We start from the raw sequence: 21,483 nt of genomic DNA on the forward strand, positions 1-21,483 counted from the left end.
GGTGCAATCCTCTTATGCCCACCCGAGAACACTGCCCTGCTGTGCACTTCAAAGACCTTGGGGAAGCCCCATCTAGAACTTATATTCAGGGAGAAAATCCCATGGAGGTGTGGACGTTTGAGAAGTAAAGGATCTTAGAACATGAAAGAACCTTAATCAGATCTGAACACAGTGGTTCTCAACCATTTTGAGATCTTTAGGAATCTGATCAAAGCTATTGACCCTCTCCCTTCAAGAAATGTACACATACACATACACAGTCTTGTATCCTCTGGAAGTTCTTGGTGCCCCAGAGGCCCAGCCTTGGGCCTTAGCTGGCGCCTCCCCTTGCTGCTCTTCTCCAAGTATATGCACATCCTGTGTCTGGCTTCTTCAACCAGTCCAGGCTAGATTAACTCAAGCTAGTGCTTCCTACCTGGTCTAAATCCTTCCTTGTGCAAACATGGAAACAGACCTAAAGAAGTGAAATTTTCTTCCTGACATCACATAGTCAGTAGGACTGGTAGAGGAGGCCTAGAACCAGGGTGGACTATTCCTTTTGGATCACTTAGGTTGCTAGCAGTGTCCTGGGCCAGGTCAAGGCACTTGGGTTCAGTGCTGAGCAGTCATTGCCCACCTGAGGAGAGCAACTATTCCTGGTGGGATGTCAGTCAGCAACATCACTCACAGTCAGGACCATGGCCCCATGGGGGTCTCCCAAGGAGCTTGGAGGATCACTGGGCTCTCAAGGTCTTCTTGCTGCCCCATGCTACCTCCTCTTCACCAGCCCGCTGTAACCTCCCAGTCTACAAGATTGCAGGAAAGGAGTGTCCCTGTAGTAGCACTCATTCCCCTGGTCCTAGGTGGTTTTCCTTATTAACCTCCATATACCAGCCTCTGGCTCAACATTCCATATATAGCAGGTGCTCTGAAGACATTTCTACCCCTGGCATTGGACCTGCTATTCAGATCAGGAAGGTTCTGGGTGCTGCTCTGTATGCAGGCATGTCTCATCTTTCCTCCCACCTGCTTCCTGATTTTTTCTTTTTTGCCTCTGCTGGAAGGTTGCAGCGACTCAGGCTGGGATGGGCTCATTATGGTGGTGCCAGGAGCCTGCTGATGTCAGCCATAAATATTAACAGCCCTTGTTATGAACCCCCCTCTGTGCTGCTGCTTCGGTCCAAGTTTACACAGTAAACAGTGCAGTTAGTTTATTTGATCAAGGGAGTGATCTTCAGAGGAGCTAATAGCCTGCTCCCGCCCCGCAGAGCTTCTCTGGCTGCTCAGGGGGTACAGCTGCAGGGCCAGAGAGGCCCCACTACTGTGTCCGTCCAGGCTGCCTCCAGTCAGCCAGGGGCTGGGCCCTGGGGATGCAGGTCAGGAGGATCAGAGCTGGGGCCAGAGCCACCTGCCCTGGAGAGCAGGGGGGCAGCTCTCCTGGGAAGTAGCAGCCTCAACAGCATTTCCAGGGCAGCCAGTTATGTTACTCATCCTCTCTTGGCTGCTGAATCTGGTTTTAAAGTATTAATTGATACAGGACACTGGTTTCCCTCACTGGTTTAATGGGGAAATGAGAGTGAAACATGAATGAGGTTTTAGCTTCTTTTATTTTTCAAAGCTGGCCTCAGAGACTCTACAGTTCCATGTCCCTGGGCCCCTTCCAACAGAGTTATAGAGGCTGGGGAGTATCCTTACTGCAGTGGGGGTTATTGTGGAAGGCTCACCACCACCAGGTAACCCAGGACCTAACAGGAAGTGTGGCATCAAGGGCTCGGGGTTTGACTTTCACAACCTGATGCTGGGGCCCAGAAGGGTATTAAGGAAAAGGGATTTTAATGTGCAGCTACAGGTCAGTTGTAGTATATGACTTTGGAAGATGAAAAGAAGTAGGCATGCGTCATCCCAGACATCAGAGCTGAGCAAGAGGAAAAGAAGGTATGGTGGGAGAGTTCTTAAGTGGCCTGGCTAGAGGAAGAGAAGGCAAAGCAAAAATTTCTAGAACTGCCCCACTATATGAAACGAAGTTTTCTTCTTGCTCCTCAGGACTCCAGTTTGACTCATTGTCTGCTGCTTTCTCTTGTCAACCTCTTCCTTTCCCAGCCTTCCTAGCAGGAATTTCTGTGTGTGTGTGTGTGTGTGTGTGTGTGTGTGTGTGTGATGAGGTCTTGCTTTTGTACTCTGGGAATATTGGTGTGAGCTCTGGGCACCCACTGACAGCCAATTCACAGACCTCCCCTATACCGTCTCTGCCTCAACTTTCTCTCCCAGCATGGCAGCTCCTTGCTCATGTTGGTCAGTCCTTCCTAGACCCCACTTGGCTTGTTTGGGGCCTGGTCACTGTGCCTAGGTCCCATCCATGTGGTCGGAATCCTGTCTGGTCCAAACCCATGCCTCCATCAGTCATATTTCCAGTGTCACCAGCTGATTGATTCATCATCCTCCAAGCCTCACTTGGATACTGACGATCACCTGAGCTACTTCTGGATCCAGCAAGTGTGTTGGATGCTGCCTTGGCCTGCTGGCTCCTGCTCAGGGTGATTAGCCTTCAAACCAGAGCAGGTCTCCACAGCATTGGTTCTACTTTCTTTTCCAGTCCTCATCTTCGGCCAGGCCTCCCTCACACCTAGGCTGATCCCAGCCGCAGTACCTTTCTCCCTTCCCTATTCAGAGAGAAGGAAGGACCCCACTGAGCAGGCCCTTGTGTGGTCTTGCTCTGATAGGAAAGTGAAAATGTGCTATGGGCAGACCTCACTGCAGCTGGGTGGTAGGAGGCAATTCCTCGCAGTAAAATGAAGTAGGAAGCGACAGCTCTGAGGTACAACACTTTTTGTGGCACCAACTATTTCACCCTGCCAAGCCTTATAAAGTGGGCTAATTACGGCGTGTATCTCATCTACAGTCAACAAGGATTTGAGTACCTAGTATGAGCCAGGCCCTATGGCAACTACTGGGGATCAGTATTAAATAACATACACAGGATGCCTCGCCAAGCTTACCAAACACTGGCGCTGACCTGAGGTTGCATGTAATGAAGAATGTAACATACCATGGTGGACATCTGTTGTTTTTTGTGTGTGTATGGCTCATGTCTTCCATTTTTCTGGGCAATGTTACCCCTGATTCATCTTAGATATAAACCCTCCCCCACTGTCATTATTCTATCCCTTAAAGCTGCCAACCCTAGTATTCCACCCTTGGTTGCAGAATTCAGCAGAGGACCCCAGGCTTTGCAAATCACTTGCCCCATCTTTTTGGCCTTGTAATTGGCCCAGGATGAAGTATGTGACCCATGTGATGCCATCCAGAGTCCTTCCTGAGCATTTTCCTTCTGAAGCTAGTGTTCATACCCTGCTCTCTTTTCCCCCTGGATGGCCAGCTCTAAGATCAGGCCTCCAGCACTGCAGGTGGCTCTGCCCTTCCATGCAAGGATTCTGGGGTAATGAGCCCCAACCTGGACTGAAGTGAGAGGACAGATACAGAGCCAGAGGGCCAGGCCTGCTGCAGCTTCAGCCCTGGGTCCACCAGCTTGGGGGCTGCAACCCTTCCTGCCTTTTCAACGTTTGGTTGAAGAACCAATGAATTTCCTTTTCTATGTCTAAGCTACATTGTGTTAGTAATTATGTTACTTACAACTAGAAGGCTTTTGATTAATATAAATGCTAATACAATGGCTTCAAATAATGAATATTCAGAAATGTTAGTTACTCTCCCCTAGGAAGGGAGAATGGGTAAAGGAAAAGTAGGATGGAGAAATAGGAAAGATCAGAAAAGACAGAGCTCTGGGGATTTCCAAGTGACAATGTTGGTATAGCCCACATTCCTTGCTCTGTCTTTGGTTTAATAAGACTAAGGAAGCAGGATCCCATAAACTCACTCAAGTTCATGTACCTGTAGGCATGGAATGCCTCTCTCTCCCTCTCTGTAATGTTCTCTTGAAAGTAGAACCCTCACTCTGGGCAGGACAGTAGCCTTCTTCCCAGTCCTGGATGAGAGTTACAGTGCCTTGCTGGCCCATGCCCTATTGGTCAGGACTAGAATCAATGGTCACAAGAAAAGAACTAGGCTACAGCTCATATGGTTATGGCCAGTGAATTAAGCAAACACGAAGGAAGAAGTGGAGTGATCATAATGACATGAGGTCTACAGAAACAGCTGTCTATCACCTATATAAGAGAAAAGAGCATATCCTTGAGTGTCACATCACTTAGCTTCTCTGAACTTCAGTTCTTTTTCCAAAAAATGCAGGCAATGATATCCACTGCAGAGAACTGAAATTAAATAAAATAATCCACATGAAAGCACTTAATGTGGTACACACAACGAATGAAAATTACATCTAGATATGTTCTTATTGACTTACTGCATACACACAGAACTTCCAGGTGTGTGCTGGATTCAGTTCAGATTTACTCCACTCTTTCTCAATGGCTGGAGAAACAGGCAGCGAAGCTGGCTCTGAGTCACCCTTGCCCAAGCTCCAGTGGTCAGAGAAAGGCTTGGGTCTGTTCATAGCAGCCTAGGTGCTCAGGACAGTTGAGTGCTGACCCCCACCCACAGTTTGAAATTACTCTATAAGAGCTAGAAAAATATGGAGGCTCCTGGCAACTCACTTGAATTGACTGAAAAGTACAAACATGGCATCCTGTCTTATTTCTGAGTATTTTATCTGAGGGAGGATGTTCCTGCTACAAGCAAACAGAAAGGACTACAAAACAACTTAATTCAAAATGCAATTGTCCTACGCACAGAAAAGAAACAGGGGTAGTGAAGATGGAAGGCATAATGATAGAATCATTTAGAATGCATGGCATTGAAAGCCAGATCCCAGCTCAAATCTCACAGTGCCACCATAATCCAAGTGACCATAGATGTGCCTCAGTTTCCCCCTCTGTAAAATAAGAATGATAATAACCCCTTCCCTATCTTACAAGGCTAAAGTGAGGACCATGTGAGATAGCATAGTTGAAGTCACTTTTCAAAATACGATACATCTAGTACTTGCTGTCCTCAGTGTGGAATGAGGAGGAGAGAGGCAGAAGTCCTGTCGTCAGTGTGGAATGAGGAGGAGAGAGGCAGAAGTCCTACAAGAGCCTGTCACCACAGCAAGCCATTTTCTGGTGAATATCTCAGACATCAAAGGTTGGGCTCATCACTTCAGACATTTTGTCTACAAAAAAAAAAAAAATTCTCGCAAGAGGAAGAGACTAAAGGATTTCCTCTTACTCACCCCTACTCTGCAGATGGAGGTGAAAAGCAAAGCAAGACCATCTTGCTCGCTTCCTGGATGGAACATGCTGGGATAAGGAGATAGCTATATATTTGTTCCTGGTGGGTTCAGAAGCCTCTGGTGATACCTGTATATTTCACCCAAAGTGACAGGGACCTTGTTAGCCGTCCTTGCATTGAGGAACTTGATGGATGGAACTCCTGGGGAGAATGTGGCGGCCGTGATCTGCCATAAAGATGATGAATAACATTTTTTTTCTTAAATGATTACCGAAAACTTTATAGCTAGCCAAAGCTGGCTTTCTCAGAGCCCCTGGAGGAGCGTTTTTAAAAGTGTCATTTAATTAATAAGGAGGTATTGACTGTTGTCATGCACGGAGTGCTGCACAAGGGCTAGGTAAGAAAAAGTGACTGAAGACCACAGATGCTAGGAAGATGGCAGGGGTAGGGCCAGCCTGGAAGAAAGTTGGACCCCTCAAAACTGTGTAGAATATCAGTCATGGCCCAAATAGTTGCCATTTTCCAGGGATCTTCGGAAGTCAAAGGGATGTTCCCATTGATAACCTGGTCTAAAAATCACACTGTCACTTCGAAATAAAAAGAGAAGCAGTGTGGGGCGCCTGGGTGGCTCAGTTGGTTAAGTGTCTGCCTTGGGCTCAGGTCCCAATCCTGGGGTCCTGGGATCAGCCCTTGTCAGGCTTCCTGCTCAGGAGGAGGTCTGCTTCTCTCTCACCCTCTGACTCTCCCCCTGCTCCTGCTCTAGCTCATGTGCTCTCTCTCTCTCAAATGAATAAATAAAAACAACTTAAAAGAGAGAGAGAGAGAGAGGGGCAGTGTGATATGGTACAGTTCTCCTGACTGAAAATCAAGGGACAAGTCTCTTCTGTGATGCAGGCTTTAAAGAGTTGCTTACCCTCTTGAGTTAACTAAAATGATAAAATTAGACAAAGTGATCTTTAGGATTCCAACTCAAAATTTCTATTTTATTCTGAATTGCTTAGAAAGGAGAGGTGTAAGCCCCCCCCCCCAAAAAAAACCCCAAAACAAAAAACAAAACAAAACAAAACAAAAAAACGCACACAAAAAACAAAAAACTCCCAATTTCCTGCAACTTTCTCTGGCTTGGATTCCCCAGAGAGACAACACAGATGAATAAGGGTGTGAGTCCAACCATACCAATTATAGAGAAGCAAAGGGCTCAGATGGAATGCAAACTGAGTTGAACTCAAAATAAGCATAAGGATATTAGGATATACCCACGTCGGCAAACCCCATGGCATACATTCTGACATTTGGGAGACCATCATTTCCTCGAGCTAGTTAGCATCTCTTGTTATGGAAATCCAATCTGGGGCTCCCAAAAGGAGACCTACAATTCCCCCAGATCCTAGTGACCTTTACAAGGACTCCAGGTTCTATAAGAGAGCTCTTCTCTTGGTTTTGACCAGTGAGATATTCTACTTTGGGGGCCCCATATTTTAGTTGGAAGAACTTGGTTTTTAAAATGAAATGCGAATGAGTTTGAATGTTGGCTTTGTAACTTGTTAGTTATACAACCTTGGGCAAGTTACTTTCTTTGAGCTTAAAAATAATGCTCTTGCATATATGAATGGATTGTTGTAAAGGTTAAGGAAAGTGATATATGTAAGAGTAAAGTATCTGGAACATAGTAGGTACACCAAAATATTAGTTACTTTTCTTTCTTCTTCCCTGATACCTTGCTTTCTTTAAAATTGTAGAAAGTAGCTTATCGACCTGCTAAAAGCACAAAGGAATCACGCTGGTTGTAAATACCTCAATCAGCAACATTGACGGCTAAAGTCAACTTGTAGAGTTGTAACAAAAATTAATATATAGTCCATATTTTGCACGAGATTCAGAAGCTTTAATGTTACCAGCATTTCTCAAGGGAAAACAACCTGAAGTTTTTGTGGACCATAAACTCGGCATGAGCCAAGAGTGTGAGGAGGCTGCTAAAAAAAAGTCAGTGTAACTTTTAGTCACATGAATAGTAATTTATGGATCAAGGGAATGTAGCTGTCTCATAGCTTTTGGTAGATTTTAACCAATTCTGGATTGGTTATATCCATATATATCCACATAGGATATGGATAAATTTGAATTCATCTCTACAGAATATTATAGAGAGAGTTCAAAATGTCGTAAGCTTTGAGAAATCGTTGTTGGGCCCCCATATGTTGAACCCGGAGCACCATAACAGCCATGCCCATCGCCTGTTTGTATGGCGCCTTTGGCAAAGAAGAGAACAGCATCATTTCCAGACAGGGACAGTGGCATATCAGGCTTTTTGCCCACACTCTTCCCCACACTATATTCCCTTATTTAGTGCACAACTTACACAATTGTATGTGGCAAACTTGATGATAGCAAGCCTTGAATTATTGAGGAGCTGTTCCATGGAGCAGCACATTATCTTTCTGTTTCCATACAGTTTTAAAGAGATAGTGTTTGGCTTAGGATAAGAGAGAATTCCATAATTATGGTTTTAACTCTACTAGAGGCATAAACAAATCTAAAGAAAGAGTTTATTGATCTGAAGAGAATTGGTCAGCTATGAAAAAAAGAAAACAGATTCCCCAAATCAACCAGTGGCACTAATGGAGCAGAAGATTTTCACCCAAAAGAGTATCCCATCACCGTGGCAGGACTGTCCTTAATGTTGAAATAGAAGCCAGGAGCTCAAGGCAGTAGACTTTCTGTATCCCTGACCTGTATGCCAGATTAACCCCATCTGAAGACAGTGGATCAGGTTGTGTTTGCCTGATGCCATTAAATGTGTTGTCCTTCTGATTTCCTTTGCTCTGATTCCAAGCTCTCAGAACTTTTTAATTGTGACTTGGCCCAATGTATGGGTCTACTTACACAGGCAGTTTCTGGAACATTTGCGTTTCTGATTGTAAACTGATAAAATTTTAGTTTGCTTGTAATTTGGGTTCCCAGAAACTTTGGATGATTCAAGCTGCTGTAAGCTAATAATTTGAGTTTCTGGTTATAGATGTCAGTCTATTGAATTCTTTTTTTTAAATGAGGGTGGAGTGAAATATGTCATATTAAAAATGAACCACCTTCCACTGATCAGACGTGGCTCACCACATTCTGAAGTGGGAAACGTGCTACATCTGCTTTTTTTAGGAGGAACAGGATAAGAACAGGTAGTGCATGCTGGGAAACATGAATTTTACCTAAAATGCCTGTCTTCCCAAGGAGGCTGCTTCTTTCATCTTTATTCTCTTTTATTGTTAACTGGGAAACCCCTAATAAGTTAGCAATATGATCATTCATTTACCAGAGTTGAGGGACCTTCCCTTGACTTAAATTCTCATTTCTTTCCTCCTTTCCTTTCATTCATACTGGGTCTCAGTTCTATTCTCAGACACATGTTCACACACTTCATCCTTAGATCAGTACTTATTAAATTGAAGGTGCGGAATGCGTCTGGCCCTGCAGGCTTCCTGACTTGTGATTCCAATGTGGCTGTTACCTCCTACTCTCCAACAGGAAACTGAGCCTATCTGGCATCCTTGGGAAGATCCCCAACCTCTTGGGGAAAAGCTTCAAAGACTCAGCCAAGAAAAGTAAATGCTAGGGGCTGCTTTCAGCTCTATCACTGTGTCTGCTTCGCAGGAGCCCACGATAAGGGCGGGGGAAGAGCAAGGTTGCCATATAGGAAGCACAGAAGTATAGGAAGTGGTGTTGAACTGGAAACATGGCTTATCACCTCTTGTAGTTTCAGACTGAACAGAGCCCTGCTAGTTGGTACTTATAAAAGATTTATTCATGGAAATACACCTGTGCTTATACTATAAAGATACTAAACCTGTAGAAGGAAGAAAATATTTGTCATTTTAGCTGAGATAGAAAATGGTGGTGACAAGTAATGATCATGGTCGTGGGCTCATCTGTCGGGAAGGACTGAGGCTGATGCAGTGATGTGTGAGTCGCTGACTTTGTAGAATCACAATTAGTATTGGGCTGTACCCCAATGGCCTGAGGCTCCAGGTCAGCCTCTGGCTCTTAAATTGGTGAAGGGGGCCCTAGGAGTAGACATGTCCAGTATGTTCACAAAAGCAGGTGAGATTTCTAGCACAAGTCAGAGAGGGTCCTCCAGCTACTACATTGGTATGATCCCGAAGAGTGTTGTGGGAAGAACCATGAGTATCTAGGTAGAGGCTAACGGCCTCTCCTTGAGGATCACTAAAGACAATTTGAGCAAGGCACTTTGCAGTTTCTTTCCTATTTGGAAGAACCAGTTCGGTGAGGAGGTAGGCCTAACAACTCCCTCCCACCAATCCATACCTGAAAATTCTGTATTAAAAGATATATTTTCTTTAAATTTTTGGTCATGAGGAAGGCAAGGGAAGTCCTTGGAAGTTAGAAGGTGACAAGAAAGTGACTCTCTGCAGTTGGGCATGTCCTGGAGCCGGCCTTCTCTGGAGAGGTCTGCAGATCCTTGCTTTCCTGGAGCATCTACTTTAATGAGGCACTGGAATATCAGAGGACAGGAGATAAAGCCTAGGAGGGTACCACTTGTGTATTACACAGCTCTACTGAGTAAGAAACACCACAACTCCTCAGTGGCATACAGAAAATAATTGTTTCTTACTCAGACATCTAGCCTGGAAGCTAGGCAGCTCTGTGGGTCTTGGCTGAGCCCACTCACATGTATGCAGTTCATCTGGCTACCCACTAGGATCCTGTTAGAATGCACAACTGGGAAGAATTTGCTCTGCTCCTTGTTTCTCCTAGCCTCTGCTTGTGGCCAGGGGCATGGGCCTCTCATGGCAATGGCAGAGGGCAGGCACAAGTAGAAATGCCTTTACACTTCTCCAAGGCACAAGCAAAGATGGCACAATGGGTAACATCCCATTGCTTAAAGAAAGTCACACAGCTAGGATGACAGTCATGGGGGAGGTCAGTACAAGGTGGCATGGCACAGGGTATGCATATAAGGAGGTATAGTGGTTGAAGAGCACCCCCCCCCCCAAACTTCATGTCAACTTATGATATGATCTTATTTGGAAACAAGATCTTTGCAGGTGTAATTAGTAAGGATGCTTAGATGAAATTATCCTAGTTCTGGGGAATGACTAGTGTCCTTATAAGAAAAGGAGAGGGCATAGAGACACAGAGAAGGTGGCCATGGGCCATGTGAAGATGGAGGCAGAATCTGAAGCGATGGCACCCAAAACCAAAGCCTCCATCCCTGGAGCCACCATAAACTGGGAAAGCAGGGAGCCTCCCTTAGAGGCTTTGGAAGGAATGTGGCTCTGCCAATACCTTGCCTGCAGACTTCGGGCCTCCAGAACTGTGAGATAATATTCTTCAATTGTTTTCAGCTGCCAAGTTTATAGTAATTTGTTGCTGCAATCCTAGGAAACTGATACAGGAAGGGGGAAGAGTTGAGGCCATGATACAGTCAATTAATCAAAGAAGATAAACTTAAAATAAAACAACTAAGCAGAAAAAAAGAGGGGAGGATTGGGAGCTCTCCTGGCCTTGTATCTGGGTGTAACAAAAACTAATGTTTTCTCAGAAAATTTCTAACTAAAAACTACCCTATGATGAGATAAGGGCTACCTTTGTGTATCACACCCCACTCTGCACACACATCCCTGAAAAACCCCACAAAGTCTAAACTCAAAGTTTAGTTTTAAGTGGCTGCCAAGTTAGAAGCATCCCCAGATACCTGTGAGAAGCAAAGGTAAATTCTCTGTAGAGGAACATACATTAAACACAGACCTCAAAGAATCCCTTCAAATAAGTGCCAAAGAAAATATGCTCCTAACAAAAAATCACTCATTTTACAAGATCAGCAAGAGCCAGCAGAAACAGACCAAGAATCATCAATCAAGCCACAGAATCAGACCAGCAAAGATACTAGTTAAAAGAAACAGAAATGCAAAATAATTCCATTTAACATGTGTTATAGGTTGAATTGTGTTCCCCCACAAATTCATATGTTGAAGCCCTAGTCCTCAATATGACCATATTTGGAGACAGGAACCTTAGGAGATAATTAAGCTTAAATGAGGTCATCTGGTGGATCTTAATCCATGACGTTATAAGGAGAGGAAATTTGGACACACAGACACTGGATGTGTGTACACAGAGAGTCCCAGGAGGCCTCAGCAAGAAAGCACCATCTGTTGGCCAAGAAGAGAGGTCTCAGGGGAAACCAAACTGGACACCTTGATCTTGGGCTTCTAGCTTCTAAAACTGTGATTTTAAAAAAATGCTGTTGTTTAAGCCACTCAGCCTGTGATACTTTATTATGGTAACCTTAGCAAACTAATACAACACATTTAGAGAAATAAAAAGTGAGGTTTGTAAGTATGGCTTAGAAATAAGGAGTTACTGAAATCAACCAAGGTTGACACGTTTGATAAAAGAAGCAAAATATAATTCTAGGGATTAAAAAGATAATAACTAGAAACTAAGTCAGTAACAGATCACACTCAATCGTAAACTTGGAGATGGTCTAAGGTATACCAGAACACAGCTGGTTCTGGTAAGAAAGAAAGAGCTAGGGAATAGGAGAGACGTAGTGACTTGGAGCATAGGGTGAGGAAGTCCAGCATACATTTAATCAGAGTTATAGAAGGAGAAACAAGAAAGAATGAGGAGTAACTAATTATCCCTGGTTGGGAGTGGTGGCCAGCTCTGCTGGTGGTTGCTAGGGCAGACATGATACAGGCGATGATGTATGATGTGGGCTTGCAGGGTGACCAAAAAAAAAAAAAAAAAGTGTGGGTGGGAACAGGAATGAAAACAGAGTAAAAGCATGTCCAAAGCTGCAGAGGCATGAGAAAGCATGATATTTTCAGGGCATGAGGAGAAGTCTTAGGTAATGGTATTGTAGGATATGTCAGCATGTGGCACATATGTGCTCATTGGGGACCAGGATTTGGAGGTTGGCAGGTAGAGAATGGTCAGATGGAAGGGATTTGTCAGCCACACTAAGGAATCTCAGGGAGTATCCTGTAGGTGATGGGGAGTCAATGGAAGTCTTTAAGCAAGGAAGTGACATGATCAGCTTTGCACTTAGGAAGATAAAGCACCTAGAAGAAACTTAATACGCACTTGTGGTTTTGATCAATGTAGGTTGCTGATATGGATCCCTTTGTTCTTAGAAGGCTGTGGCTGGGATGAGCTTAAGGCATTCTAGATCCATCTTCTTCTGCTGGGGCCTCTAGTAAGGCTCTCTGGTTCAGAGTAGCCCAGGTTCAAAGTTGATAAATTAGAAGTGATGACTTCCGGTGCTATGGAGCTATAAGGAGCCTCACAAAGCATCACTCACATTCTTCCCAAGCTTCCCTTCCATAGTGGAGACCCACCAAGGTGTTATTCTCAATCTCCCGGGCAGATAGCCACGCAACCACCCGATTTTGGGCTCTCCTAGCCTAATGCTGTTCTTGGATTTTTGTTGGTGGAGTTGATGGGAGGGCAGAACTGAAATTCACAGAGCATTTGCAACTTGCCAAAAGTGTAACAGCCTCCTGAGTTTATCATCCCAGCTGTTCACCCAGCAGTCTTAGAAGGTAGAAGTCACTACCCTCAGTTTATGAAAGAGATTAAGCAGTTTTTCCCAAATTCCCAGGCCCTAATAAAGAGCTAGACTGGGATTCAAACCCAGTCTGGCCAGAGTCAAACATGTTTGCTGCTGTTTGGAAGCTGTTCTCCACCCCACTCTTCAGCCCCACCGTCAGAGCCAGAATCACCAGCAAAATCGAAGCCCCAAAAGCAGGTGCCATTCCTCCAAAGTTGCCTCATTTTCTCTTTCTCATGGTTAAAAATTTCCATGTCTCTCCCACTTATAGACATGTTGAGTTGGATGCCTCTTATTCTTTATCATTATTCACTATCATGTACGACTCACTTGACTAACTAGACCCTTGTTGTGCATTAAATGCCAGGTAACTATGGTGGGAGATCTGGTAGCTGACATCAAGAGCCCACCTGGGAGGGCAGAGAGCTGCATGGTGCTGGCTGGCTATACGGTGCAGGACCCTCACTGAATTCCAAATTCAGCCAAGATGTGGTTCCTGGAGAATCGTTTTCCTTCTTTTTTTTTTTTTTTAAGATTTTATTTATTTATTTATTTGACACAGAGAGAGAGACAGCCAGCGAGAGAGGGAACACAAGCAGGGGGAGCGGGAGAGGAAGAAGCAGGCTACCAGGAGCCTGATGCGGGGCTCGAACCCAGAACTCTGGGATCACGCCCTGAGCCATAGGGAGACGCTTAACGACTGCGCCACCCAGGCGCCCCAGAAGAACCGTTTTCTGTAATTGCTCTTGAGCTGAAGCGACTTTCTTTGAGTTGGATATTTCTCCAGGTGAATAATTTGTGCACATTTAGGGGGAACATCTAGTTGGAATTCTCCAATAACAGGGCTCCAAAACAGTCTTCTAAAACTGAGCCAGCTGTGAATGTCATGTCACATCCTGTTTGAAAACAGCTTTCCCGTGAAAGAACGAGGCCTTCTAAACCTGAATCTCTGTGAGCCAGGGCTAGCCAGGAATCTGAATGTGCACTTGATTCCTGGCGATTCTTATTTAATCAACCTGGACTGGAGCTTAGGAAGCACTTGGCAGAGGAAGGGAAGAAAAAAGAAGAAAGTGAGGGAAAGAAGACTAAAGAGGAAAGTAAAACTAAGAAGTGAAGGAAGGGAGGAGGAAGGAGGGAGTTGGAGAGGAAGGGGACGTGAGTCCCAGTCTTCAGAGCATTCCAAGCCCTGCTCAGCAAATGTTTCTTACCTCTTCTGTAGCTTCAGTGCAGAGCAAAGACTGCAAGTTCCATAGATGTTTGTTGATTGACACTTCAGGCACTGACACCATTTATAATGGTCCAGAGAAGGTAAGTTCACTTAGGGTTCAGCTCAGGGTTGGGTGAGGCCTCAGAGGAACATTAAAACCACTGATTCTCAAGGGGCTTGGTGCCTTCCTCAGGAGTGAGTTGGTAAATTTGAGGAGGCATTTTTACTTGTTCCAGTGATGAGGTGGTACTGGCATTATGGCAGGAAACAGGAATGCTAGATATACTGCACTGTGCGGGGAAGTCTTGCCAAGGTGGAATTGTCTTGCCCCCACATGACTCCTGAATGTCCTGTAGGACATGCATGTCAGTGAAAAACCTGCTTATAATTACCTTGGCCCAGAACTTCACTCCATTTAATGACATAAAACCACATTACGCTTTAAAATATGCTTTTAATATATACTGTATTTTCCAGAAATGTAACTTCCTTGTAAATCAACAAAAGATTATGTTGTTCAGTTTTCTGAGAGTGTTAGAAAAAGCATGTCACTGATGGCAATGCTCTTCACGTTATTTGAGTTATCAGCACAACCCACCTGCGTCAGTTCACATTTTTCCCTCCTGCATTCATGGTGACCTAATATAAAGTGCAAACCTTTCACTGCTGCCTTATATTATTTTTAATATAGATATGTGCTCACTTACATATTTAAAATTATTTTATTTTATGTCACTTCATGTCGCTATTAGTACATTATATTTACTTTTTAAATTCTAAATATAGATAGATTGTATCATCAAGATGGTTTTGATTTTGAATTTCACTTTAGAATAATTCTGGGGCATTGAAAAATAGTTGCTCTGGTGGGGTTGGGAGCCACTGACCAATACTCTCACTTTATAGGTAAAGAACTTGAGATCCAGAAAGGTGAAGTAACTTGGCCCACGCCAAGCAGCTACCAGACAACAGGGATGAGAGGGATGAAAGCCAGGTCTCCTGACTGTGGCTCAGTGGGATCTTCACAAGACCTCACCTCTCATAGTGACATAACCACCTTCTTACACCTGGAACCCCTTTTTTTGTGACACGGTCCTGAGGGACATCTGCTAGGGCAGGAACTGGGCAGAGGGATGCTTCTTATCCTTCTGCTCCAGGTTTGCTCCTTTCTTGTTTTTTCTTGGATGGATTCCCATCTTTTAAAATATAAGAGAGAGGGGAAGATCCCACCAACAGGATGGGTCTTTATTTCAGGCTAATGGATGGTGTATGAGTTTTCTGTATCTGCTGTAACAAGTCACCACAAACTGGGTGGCTTAAAACAATAGGAATATGTCCTCCCACACTGGAGGCTGGGACTATGAAGTCAAGGTGTCAGCAGGTCTGTGCTCCCTCAAAAGGCTCTAGGGGAGCATCCTTCCTTGCTTCTTCCAGCTTCGGTGGCTCCTGGCATGTCTTGGCTTGTGGCTGCATCAGTCCCATCTCTCCCTGCATCTTCACTTCGCCTTCTCCACTGTGTCTCTGTGTCTGTTTCCCCTTCCCTTATAAAGACTTGTCATTACCTTCAGAAGCCACCCTAATACAGGATCATCTCGAGATTCTTAACTTACTGACATCTGCAAAGACCCTTCTCTAAATAAGGTCACATTTGCAGGCGGTTCTGAGTGGATACGTCTTTGGGGGTTTTCTCAACTATTCAACCCACAACAGATGGTATTATTAAATGACAGTTGCCTGGCCAGGTAAAGATTCAGACTTGGAATTTAGATTCCACATTTCTAGCTCCTCAGTTGTGGATTCCAAAGTCTGTTCAGTAATGGAATTGTCTGGTAGAAGTCACATAGAGTTGGGGGATCCATGAGCTCACCCAGTTCCATCCCTCATGCTAAATGAGTACGTGGAGATCCAGAGCAGAGAAATGACTTGCTCACGAGGTTGCTCAGAGAGTGGATATCAGAGCTGGGACCCAGACATAGCTTTCTGTGTTTAGTGTTGACTTTGTTCCCAGCATGGGGCCCTGCACAGGCAGTTGTCCACACCATGAAGTGAATCCTAATCCTTTACCACCCTGCCCCCCATTGACCCTTGCCCAACCATCTAGGTGAGGCTTCCTCACCTAGATTTGGGCAGCAACCCTTCCCTGAAGAGTCACAGACACACCGATGGGGGTGAAGGAAGCTTTCTCAGCTCCCTGGGGATTCACTGGATGCAGCCAGCCAAGCCAGGCTCTTTCTCCCTAGGCTGCCTTTCCCTTCACAGACACTTGTTCCATATTTACATTCCATTTATGTTGCCTCTTGTTTATCTTGTTACCTAAGTACTTGGCACAAAAGTAATTATTTTGTTGCAAAAGCCGCAGCAGCCTGCAAAGTTAAAAAAAAAAAACCCACAAAAAACAAAAAAAACAAAACCGACTTTGACTCCAGTGCAGAATTGTATAAATAACTACCTCAGTGGAGACATGGGAAATTATGCTCACTCTCTGCCACTGTCGTCACTGTCAGGAGAAGATTCCAAGGGTAACATCTTGCCATTGTGCAGAGGGAAAAGATCATTTCTTAGCAAAGTGGTTTTTGCAGATGCTCACAGTGCTGGATACTCTCAGCGCACACCCCGCCCTCCCCAGAATTATCAGCACAGTATCAATTCACAGTGCGCAGCATGCAAAGCAGATAGAAGGCAACTCCCTGCCGAGTCTCCATCCAGAAGAGCTCTCTCCCTTTCATGCCAAAGCAAACAGTGGGGAGAAGAGGGGACATTTTTCCTCAGAGAAACAAAACCAAACTTCCTACCCAAAAAAGGCATGGTGGGTTTGGAGGCTATCCCCCAGCTCCACACATGCAAACGTTTTTGCCCCTCTTGATGCTTCCTTACAAAGCTATTTTTTTTTCTTACAAAGCTATTTTTAATTAGATAGATCCCATTTGACTGAGAGCAAAATAGCAATTGCACATTTTTTCTTTTTTTTTCCTTTTCTTTCTTTCTTCCTCTTTTTCTTTTTTCTCTTTCTTTTCTTTCTTTCTTTCTTTCTTTCTTTCTTTCTTTCTTTCTTTCTTTCTTTTTTTTTTTGCAAATAGGAGAGAGGGAAGGAAGTGCAATCAGCTGGGAGCAAAGGGGAAATAAAGGCATTTTTCTCCCCCAGGCTCTGCCCCTCCCCCTGAGAGACAGATTAAAAAGGAAAACTGTCCCTCAAGTAATTTTTTAGAGATTATGCTGTGATAAGTCAGCCTTCCTGCTCCTCCCATTCCATGTAACACACACACAGACACACAGCTGAGCACCACACAGTCCTTTCTCTCCACAGCCTCTTCCTCCTCTCTTGTTCCTCCTTCCTTCTTATCCGTTCCCTGGTCTGCCTTTTCCCACTTGTTCTTTCCTCCACTTCCTCCTGCTTTCTTCCTCTTCTCCATCTCTCCCTCTCCTTCTGTTGTCCACTCTTCTAAGCAGCCCAGTTCCCCCCGACTCCCTACTGCACCTGTCACAGGTGACTCCCAACGTCCCTTTTCCCCTCAGAATAAGGATGTGGGCTGAGTGGTGTCTGTCTCTTGGACAGACAGAATGGAGATGGTGCTGGCTGGTGGTGCTGGGAAGGGATCAGTGACTGGGAAGGGTGGCAGGTGGGGGACAGCATCACGACACCATGGCTCAAATTCTGGCCTGGGTCGCTCTGCCCTCCCTTTTCTCATTAAGAGCAGAGAGCCTTGAGCAGGGGCTCCAGTAACTGTCATTTGTCATTGTACTGGGGTTGTAGGGTGGGTGGCAGAGAGGGTGCCTGCTAGGGAGGAGACGGTTCTGTCTTCATAAGAGATAGAGTTGAAGAGAGAAAGAAAGCAGCAGCAGCAGATGCACACACAGCATGAAATACAGGTGAGAGCTTGCCCCACCCCTGCCAGCCCACGCTTCCTGATGGCTGACACCCTGGGGTTGGACAGAGGAGGAAGAAGGGAGAGCCTCCCCATGGATTCTTTCCACACTCACATCCCCTGACGTCTCAGAAGTTCTTCATGGAAGAGCAAGTTGCTTGCCACAGTCATGTCTCTCTGAACTGTCTCTTCCCAGCATGATTGTACTTCTAGACTCACCCTCCTTCCACACAAGGGGCTCACTCAGATGAGGGGATGGAAAGAAGAGGGTGGGTGCCTTTCGTGTTCTGCCATTTCATACTCAGAGCTATACTCCCCAGGAATATCTAGGTACCAGTTACCTGATGTGAGCACCTACCTGGCTGGTCTCCAAGCTCTAGCTTACCCTGTCCTTGTCCCTGTCCCTGTCCCATAACCGCCCGCCATGATAAAACAGTCTCTGGGATGACACATAGCCCTCATACCCCTATAATAACCCCGTGGCTCTCCCTGGAGACCCCCTGGAGTCCATCTGATCAGGCCAGAGCACAGAGTAAATCTCTGGGCTTAGACCCGGTGAGCCGTCATCTTGAATAAGCCCCAACCTTCCTGAGATACAATGTCTTTCTGGTAACGATGGAACATACGCTGACATTTCCCCCCTCCCACACCCACGAGGTTTCCTGTACATCCACGGAATCAGCAATTTTGGAATAAGTTCTTTCATCACCGAGAAAAGACTAGAGTGAGTGGATACAAAAGGCTGGGTTGGGAAAGTTGAGTGTGTGTGTGTGTGTGTGTGTGTGTGTGTATGTTTGCAGGGGGTGGGAGCAGAGGGACACAAGATCGTATAAAAAGAACTAAGAGTGTATAAAAAAGGAAGAGAAAAAGATAGACAAAAAATAAGCAGCAAAAGCAAGACATAACTTGAAAGTGAGAAATCTAAAAGAATTCGAAGAGCATGGTTTGATGTATAACTTATAGAGAATCCATGAGAAGAAAATGAACTGAGCCCCGGGGGAGGCGTGGAGATAATGGTACTCTTGAGCTGTCATGTGTTCCAGTCTGCTGTTTGCTGCCCTGGAAGATGATTAAGGATATCTTGGGATAACAAAATCTACAAAATCTTCATTGCCCCACCCCTTTGCTACAAAGAACTTTGCTACCAAGAGAAATATGTTTCTGCCAGTGAAGCTTTATTGAGTAAAAGTAGTTTTAAGCCTTTATGTATGCTTAAGTGCAAGCATGAAAAGAGGATATTTGGATAAATGAAAATAGGTGAACTTTTTAGGGTGCTGCAATCTTTTTCTGGAATGGCAGAGGGTAATTACTATTATTATCTACAGTGCCTCTCATGAAAAATTTAAAAATCTCGATGAGCATTCCTAACCTTTCCCAGTCAGGCTCTGGCCTCCTGCCGCCTGGCTTTCCTTCCCCAGAGAGGGAGTTAGAGATGCCCAGGGCCATCCTCAGCCAGAGGGCACACTGCCTGAGATAGAAGAACAGACCAGTGGGAAAGGAGCAGGGAGAACAACAAGGACAGAGCCCGCCGTCAAAATGAATGTCTAGTGAGGACAGACGAGGAAAGAAAAACTCCAGCTTCACACGACGAAATGTGTTTTCCAGACTGGCTAAATGAAGCTCGCGGTATTAAAGGTGTAAATCAACCACACCGATGTCTAGGTTCTACGTGGGTAGGTCTGCTTATGAGGCAGAAACCGCCCAAGAGCTGGACTTCCAAAGGAGGGCCATAAAAGTCCCATCCCAAGGCGGCTTCCCTGAGGCTGCCTGATTTGTGGCCCCACCAGGTGGAGTTAAAGAGGTCAGGCTGCCATGGTTCTTGCCAGGCACATTTCACTGCTTCACTGCTCTCCTTTCAAAGGCGAGACAGCCCTAGAAAAACGGAGAAAGGGGTCCTTTTTGGGGGTATAAACAATATGGGTGCTGGGTGGGACCCCAAATTGTCCTCAGGTGGTCCCCTTTTCTGTTTCCAGCAAGTGTCACCTCTTTGCACCCTGTAGGTACATGCCCACTCCTCCTCCAGTCCTTACCCCCATGTTTGCTGCCCCGTTCCCTATAGGGGAATCTCTGACATTCTGGGAATCTCTATCTGTACAGGATATGACCAGTTCAGTGAATACTACACTCCAACTTGGGAAAGCTACACAGGGAAAGACTGGTGGCTGATCTTCCTTTGCTGTGGTAAGGCCATAAAAAAGCAGACCTGGGGAGGCGGCAGTTAGCACAAAGGCTAGAAAATCGAAGACTGTGGTTCTAAATGACATCATTCACTATGTTTTGTGAAAATAAGGATGCAAACATTTTCCTCCTGGGCCTCAGTTTCCCCATCTATAAAATGGGTCGGTGGAGACCTATATAATCACTCAGGCCCTTTTTCCATTCTAAGACTCTCAGGAGTCACATCCATTTCAGGCTTTAACATCTCCGAAGTGGTGGAACTTCCGGGATATTCATACCATAAGTCACGCTCAAAACAGGCACCAAAATAAATACAGTCAATGGTCTTCCTATCTTCTGGATGTGTCATGCCAACATGAGTCTGTTAGAAGAGACTGGCCTTTAGAGTCAAAGAGATCTGGACTTGAAGCTCCGCTCCATACTAGCTGTGTGACCTTGGGTAAGACATCTGATTTGTCTCATTTACCTGATTTTTAAAATATGGTTATAATTCTTGACCTCCGAAAAATGTGGTGAAATAGTGAGATATAATGGACCTGGAAATATCTAGCTCTCATGCAAGTTAGTTTCTGGCCTCCTGCTTGGCATGGCATTGTTTTTCCCAAGCAGGTTGTACAAAGTCAGTCAGGAGAAGGTAGGAGGGAGAACTAGTCAAGCCATGCATGAAGACTGGCCTGTCTCTAGGCACCTTCACCTGGTGGGTGATGCCAGATGAGGACAAAGAGATACTCAGGACTTGCACGATATCCCAGGAGAAGGCTTGGTGTTCTCATAGGACAGCGAAAGAATTGGCACCTGGGTTGCCATGCATCCTGAGGCAGGAATCAAAAGAAGCATGGTTAGATACCCATCTCCAAATAAATACTATTAGCTTTGACTCATTTCTGCCAAGTGTCAGGTCTGGTTCCCAGGGCATGTGGAGATGGGGTTACAGGTTTGATTCAGAAAGAATTAGTGACCTTGGCAGTGATGATATTCCAGTCTGAGAACCACCTGCATTCACTCCTTCACTTACCGCCCCTTACCAGGCTGTTCCCATATATGAGGATGACCCAGTAAAATAGAATGAAAAACAGTTCTGCCTTCAAGGAGATAGCATTCTCGCAACAGGAGACAACAAATTAAAATGCACGGTATCTCAGGTAGCAAAGCAGAGCAGGCGAGTACGACAGGGAGTGCCTGGCACAGACAGTGAAAGGGGTTGTCCCTCATCCTTAAGAACTCTTGGAAGAAGGGTGCCTGGATGGCTGAGTCATTGGAGCACGTCACTCTTGATCTTTGGGTTGTGAGTTTGAGCCCCAGGTTGGGTGGAGAGATTACTTAAAAATAAAATCTTCAAAAAAAAAAAACCACAAAACTATTGGAAGATTATTATCCAAGGAGTGAGGAGGGGGACCTGGGAGTCCTGGCCTCCTTGCAGAGGCTGACGTGCAGAACAAAGGAATAGAGAGGGTTCTTGGCTT

Source organism: Ursus maritimus, unplaced genomic scaffold (assembly GCF_017311325.1).
Source record: "Ursus maritimus isolate PB19 unplaced genomic scaffold, ASM1731132v1 scaffold_11, whole genome shotgun sequence".
NCBI classification, from domain to species: Eukaryota; Metazoa; Chordata; class Mammalia; order Carnivora; family Ursidae; genus Ursus; species Ursus maritimus.